At 60.2% G+C, this 6,743-nt stretch overlaps 1 protein-coding gene across 1 annotated transcript in view; it reads right to left on the reverse strand.

Annotated features, from left to right (window-relative positions):
* The window catches only part of PEBP4 (phosphatidylethanolamine binding protein 4), a 61,704-nt gene that overhangs the window by 52,939 nt on the left and 2,022 nt on the right, over positions 1 to 6,743 (reverse strand). The gene's annotated exons all lie outside the window — the stretch shown is intronic.

Below are 6,743 nucleotides of genomic sequence, written 5' to 3' on the forward strand. Positions count from 1 at the left end.
CCTTGTGGGGGAAAGGCAGGCAGGGAGAGAAATGACTCAAGTGTTTTGTAACTTGTCACATTCGAAGCTGCAATTTGGAGGCAGGAAGGAGCGCTCCAAAATAGGCGCCCCGGCTTGTATAAGCGCGATCCCCCGTCGCCTCCCCGCGCCGCCGAGCGGCAGCGGCCGAGCCGGGGCTTCTCCGCGGGAAGAGCCCCCAGCTTTGGGGGGGAGGGGGGGGATTGCTGGGCTGCACCGGCCGGGAGGCTCCCGCCGCAGCCCGGTGGGAAAGCGCAGCCGCTTTTTCCCACGCCATGGGCCCCCCCGGGCCGGGGCGCGAATCTCCGCACTCGCTTCCCAGCCAGGTCGGTGCCTCTTCGGAGCCAGCCAACAACCCCAGCGGCGCATAGGCGGGGGGGTTTCTCCCCCCTACAAGTGCCAGCACACGAGCTGGTACCAACACGACATTAAATCAACGGGGAGCTGCCGACAGCGACGGTCAGAGCCGCGATTGGGCCTCAATGACAGGGATGCAGTAAAAGTGACACCGCGCCTCGGGGCTCATCGACCTGCCATCGAGGGTATCGCCGAGGCCGGCTCCAACCCCAGGTGGGTCCTGGCATCCGGCTCCGGAGCCGCTGTTTGTGGGGGCAGCGCTTCCAAAGGGGCCCCCGGCAGACGGGAGGCTCCCGCGCGGCCTCCAAAGCCACAAGCACACGGTGCCTGCGACGGCACGTGCTGCCGGACCCACGGAAAACCCCAGATGCCGCATGGCAAAGAAATTAGGTTGCTTATTTTAAGTAGATTCATTCAACTTGGCTTTGCAACATAAAAAAAAATCTCCACCTCGGTGCAACAGACCCGCCGGATGGGCACATCGCCGCGGCTTTCGCTTAACAGCTCACAAGCAAAGAGGTCGCAAAGCTGCTTTGCGGCAGACAGGGGGAAAAAAGCCCAATTCCTAGCTCCACGGGCGGTGCATGGGGACGCACGCTCCGGGATGCGCCCGCCGGATCCCGCGCAGCCCCGGGCCCGCTCCAGCTCCGCACGCGCTCCGACGGCAGCGCGACGCACAGTGATTCAACCCGAGCCATACGGCTGCAGAAGCAACACAATTATCTCTCGGAGTTACGCGTTGATGGATAGAAGTTTTAATTACCAAACCTTTTCATCCTCCCCCACATGCAAAAAAGTATATTTTCTGGCATGTTTATTTAATAATAAAATATGATAAAATTATATGTTAGCGGGAATAAGTGCACAGTGCGTGGAAAGCACGAGACGAGATGAAGTCTGTTTTGTCACCGGAGCGGGAAACATCAGCTCCTTTGATCCTCTCCGCTCGCTCGGCGCAAAGTTTCGGTGCTCGCGGAAAGCGCGGGGCTGGGGCAGCCGGGCCGGGGGGCGACGGCGGCTGCCCGCCCTCCCCATCGCCGCTGCGGCGCTCGGGGAGAGCTTGGAAACGACTCGGCCTCCAAAACAGAGCTATAAAAAGAGGAGACCACATGCAGCACAGCGCCTAGCTCTTCCTTTTTTTTTTGGCTAAGAATGAAAGCTTAAATTTAAAAAAAAAAAAAAAAAAAGCAGTATGCAGAAGGATATTTGTTCTCTCCCCTTCCCATTAGGAACCTAACAGGTTTCTCTAAGGATTGGGGGCAAATCGTGGCACCAGCATCACACGTGGCCTCAGCTATGAGCCTGCCCTGAAAAGGGCCAGGTTGGCACCAGCTCGGAGGGAATTTCTGCGACCGGGAATGCCAGGAAAGCCTCGGAGGCGGCTGCCACCCGGCCCCGCGCGAGATTGACAGCCGCCGCTCCCGCGCACGTCCCCGTCCCTCGCTGCACCCGACGCGGAGAGCGAGCGCACGCCAGCTGCCTTAATTGCCACGGACAGGGCTAACGGGTGCCCCCGCCACCCGTCAGCATCCTTTAGGGCTTGGGAAGCGCCCGGCTCCCCCGGGAGCGTCCGTCAGGCCTCCGCGCTCACGGCCGGGTGAACGGCTCCCGCTCCCACCAGCATCCGATCTTGCTGCTCCCCCGAAGCCGGGGGACGGCGGCGGCACAGGCGACTCCGGCGGGACACCGGCCACCCGCTTCCCGATGCGCGGGAATGGCGGGGACTCGGATCATCGCCCCTTGGCGCTGCAGCCTGCAGGGCTCCGGCGGGAATTTTCCCCCCCTTGGAAACTCGCAGCCAACCTGCTAACGAGTCCCTGCGAACCTTGTGCCTTCCTGCCTCTAATTCCGCAGCCTGCTGGGATTTGAGCGCCGCGGACGGCCTCGCGCCCGCCTGCGAGGCAGAGGCTGAGCGGCTGCTCGCTCCTATTCCTGCGCTGTCAATCTCGTATTAGCACATTATAATACGGTGCGCTGAACGCATCTGTTCCGTACATCACCAGCCCTAATTGTCATTTGTTGAATCGCTTTGTCTTATACGATTGTTAAGCAATTATTTCATCCGAAGCAGCTCAAACTTTGATTACCGTATAGTGTTTACGGGGATCAAAGTGAAATCAGCAGCTACTTCAAACACGGTGCAGCCGAAATAGGCACGAGCGTGCGTCCTCCGCCAGCGCGGCGGCGAGCAGCGCAGCAGGCTCGACCCAGCGGTTCTTCCCGTCTCCGAAGCCCGTCCCTCCGCCTGCAGGGAAACGCTGCTTGTCCAGGGTGGTTAAGCGCCCAGCGAAAGCGCAGGTAACGAGGGAGATGCGAAGTGACACCGCTGCCAGGATCGCTCACAGAGCGGGGATCTCGTCGCGCGCGGCACCAGCCGGCTCACGCTCCCCGCGGCCGGGCGGTAACACCCCGCGCGCGGAGGAGCCGGCGGGGACGGGGCAGGGTTCCCGCGGCACGGTGCATCCCGCGGCGCGCAGCTTTGCTCCTCGCTTTCGGCGGTTCCCAGGCCCGGCCCCAGCCCGCGCCGCTCAGAAGTCGCCGCAAAGCCGCGAGCCGCAGGGGCTGGCAGCCCTCCGAAGTGGGGACAGGGCGATGCCAGGGCCGTGCCGGGGCCTGGGAAGCCGGAGCGGCTCCGGCACTAGCCCCCGAGGACGGGCGGGTGGCATGGGGAAGGAATTTGCCCATTGTTTAAGTAGTCCGGGCCGGATTGGGAGAGAAACGCTGGTGGCTCCTTAACCCCGGATGGCCCCGTGTGCCAGAGAGGACACGCAAACTGTCAAGGATATTCCCCAAACCATCCGCTTTAGCAAGACCCGAGTTTAGGCTGAGCGGCGCTCAGAAGCCCCCCTCCTCCGGCCAGCTGCAGGGCGCCGCACGGCGCAGCGGGAGCACGTCCCGGCTCGGAGACCGGGCAGACATCCGCCTCCTTTCGTTAAAGGCGGATGAATTTGCCCATACAGATCGTTTTTCAGGGGGTCCCAGAGGGGACGCAGAGCCCTTCGTAAGGCCGGAGGGTCCCCGGCCAGCCACCGAGCGGAGCCAAGCCAGGGCCGCGGCGGCAGCACGGCGAGCAGCAACCGCCAGGCTTTGCCGAGGGCTCCGGGCACGGGAGCCGGTCCCAGTCTCCCATTGCCTGGCCATTGCCACGGCTCTCGGCCCCAAAAGCATCTCCAAGAGCCTGAAAACCCCCCCAAACCCTACGTGCGACAGGCTGCCCCGAGCCCTGCGGCTGCCTCCCGCAGCTGAAAACGCATCAGCCCCCGTTGCGCCGAGGGGAGCGACTCCCCGGCGGGACGAAACCGCCACCGCGCGCGGGACCGAGCCGCGGGGCGGCTTGCGCTTCGCCGCCCGCCGTTATCCGCCCAAAGAAACCTCTAAGGAAGTCGTCAAACGCCGCGATGGGAACCAAAGTCTGGAAGAGCAGGTAAAAGGTAACGCCGTAAACCGCAGCTTAAGAGCGGCGCTACGGGCAAATTGCTTTTTAACAAGCAGACAAGTTCTATCAATAGCATCTACCGTATGTTTTTATAAAGTGCAGAAATATGTTTTTAAAAGGCCAGTAAATAAAGTTCCTATCGATTTGATCTCGGGCGTAATCTGTTTTTCTGTCTGCCACCAATAGTGGTAATAAAACAGAATCATGTAATACGGCGTTTCGGCTAATGCGACTATACATCACGGCAGGGACTGCGCGCTCGCCGGCGATCTATCATCTTCTATTGGGATTGCTTAGCTGCAGAATTTATAAACTTGCCCCCAAATTGATGCAATGTCCAATTTTCTTTTCCAATTTATTTTTGGTTGAGCAAAGCAATATTGAGGCGTCTGCAGGACAAGGAGGGAGCATTTCCCATCTATCCAGATGTTCCCCACTTAGCTCCAGCTAAGTTAAGGGTTTTCCAACGCATCCAGGCTATTAGCCGTTGGCTTCCCCTGCCTGGTTGCGCGTTCGTTGTTCCCTAGCGCCGTCCTGCCTGCAGAGATAGCAGCCAAATCCAGCGGCCTTCCCGAACAGAGGTGCACAAAGGAAGCCAAAGACAGGGGTCTTTGGGGAAATTAAAGTCACGTTTGATCAAGGGAACCCTCTTTCCCTTGGCAGGACGCTTACTTTGCCAAAACGCCCGTTCAAACCAGCGCTGCCACCAAGGAGGGTGTCAAGGGACGACTGAATTTGCTGGCTGCGAGCAGAGACCTTAACCACACACAGCCCCCGCCGGACCCGTTACAGCTACCTGGAACAAGGGTGGGAAATATTTCTCCCACAGTGGAAAACTGATAAATATTTCCAAAGATTAAAAAAAAAAAAAAAAAAGAGAGAGAGAGAGAGAGAGAATCGGACACTCTGCACAGTAATGACTATCTAAAAAAAAAAAAAAAAAAAACAGAAACATTCTGCATTTGGCTTTTTTTTGTGGTTGTTTTTCTTGAGGAGACAAAGTGTTCCACAGAAAGCAGACACTTCCTACACAAGTTTTCATACTCAAAACCCTAGTTTTCTGCAGCTGATTTTGACGGAAAGTGCTTAGCCAGCCCTTTACACAGTCCATTTCTCACCATTTCATCCAAGAGATCTCAAAGCCTCAGCAGGGAAGTTGAGGCTGAGCCGAACCCCCCCATCTCCCGCTCCCCGCAGCAGCGCGGCCCCGTCCCGCTCTGGGAGCGCTTGCCGCAGCAGCTGGAGCCGCGCGCTGCTGGCCGCGGGGCCCGGGCGAGCTCAGGCAGCCTCGCCCACGGGCAGCGCTATTCGGGCCATTTCCCCCAAAAACACCTCCAACTTTCAGAAGCATCCTAACAGGCTCGGGAGTTAAAAATAATAAGTCATCTGGATGCCTATAGGGAAAACAGAGGGAGCAACTCAGTGAGGTCTCCGCAACCGATGCGAGGCTGCCCAGCCCCTCGTGGGAAAAAAGATGCCGATTTTCCCACTGCGGGCCGGGGGCGGAGGCGACCCGCGGCGGCGTTCCCGCGGCTCCGAGGCCGTCCCAGGAGAAGGCCAGAGAACAAAACCGAGCCAAGGGAGGAAGCGGGGCCGGTGTCCTCAGATGCTGCCTGCGTGGCACGATGTGCTGAAGCCTGTCTCCACGGGAGACGATATCAAACTCACCGCCGGCGCTCAGCTACGAGCGCAGTGGGAGCGGGCGGCTCCCGGCTCCCCAGGGCCTTGCCCCGTTCGCCAGCGCTGCCACGGCTGGCAGCTCACCCAGGCCCCAAAATAAACCTATGTGCGCATCACCGGCCCGAACTGCACATCTCCGAGCCAAGCCGGAGCAGGTTCACCAGCCTGCTCTCGTTTTCAAGCTCACGAAACGCGAGGAGCCCTGTCCCCAACCCGGCCCGGCCAGGCAAGCATCGGGCCTCGCCGATTCCCCAAACCCTCCCCAAAGGAGGCGGCGCGCGTTCCCGGGCAGAGCACCGGTCTGCCAGCCAGGCCGCCGCTTTGCTGGCTGCGTTGCTGCAGGCAGCCCGCTCCGCTTCCGCGCCTTGGGTCGTTCTCCCGGAAAACACAGAAAGGAAAGAAAAAGGAAGTTACTGCCTACGGCTGGGAAGTTTTCAACTACCGATGGAAAGCAAGGCCCAAGCGACGGATGGTTTCATCTACGGCATCCTTTGCCGGGGAGGTTTTTTTTTTTTGGGGGGGGGGGAATAAAAACAATTAGGAAAAATAACCCAGGCATCTTTAAGGGAAAGTTGTACTTCGAGCCATGTGATCCACAGGGGGAAGAGACTTTCCAGACAGCGATGAGGCAGCCAGAAAAAACAATTCTTAACACTTCAAGGTAAAGCCAAGGTGAATAAGAAGCGAGGTGGGTTTCTCCGGCAGCGGTTACGGCTGGAGCAGGGGCTGCGGGCTGGGAAGGCCCCTCGGCTGGCAGCATTTCGCCGGCGGTGCAGGCAAGGACGCCCCACAAGCCGGGGACGCGCAGCCGGGTCTTGTCCCCAGGGCGAAGGCACCTGCCGATACTGCGCTGGGGCTTTTTTTTCCCCTCCTTTGCCCGCGCAGGGCACCGGCAGCCCTGGCTCCCCTGCTGCCGAGCCCAGCGTTCCCAGTGCTCCCAGTTCCTCCGGCCCTGGCTTCTCCGGGCTAGCGAAGTTCAATGGTGCCATCTCGTGGCACTGCACAAACACGGCAAACTGCACAGATCCCCACTCGCACCACGTTTGCCCGGGCCTTGCCGCCCTCCGCTCCCGGCGGGCGCTTCGCGCGGGCTGCAGCGGCAGCACCGAGGTTTGCACCGGCGCAAACGCCCCCAGGTTCGCTCAAAGCAGCGACGGGAGCAGGGCAGCCGGGCTGCAGCGAGCACAGCTCGCACAGGGCAGTGCCCTGCCCCATCCCGGCGCACGCGGGGCAACACGCACCTCTTCCATAC

The sequence above is a fragment of the Apteryx rowi genome, unplaced genomic scaffold (genome assembly GCF_003343035.1).
Source record: "Apteryx rowi isolate R43461 unplaced genomic scaffold, aptRow1 scaffold_56, whole genome shotgun sequence".
In the NCBI taxonomy this organism is placed as follows: Eukaryota; Metazoa; Chordata; class Aves; order Apterygiformes; family Apterygidae; genus Apteryx; species Apteryx rowi.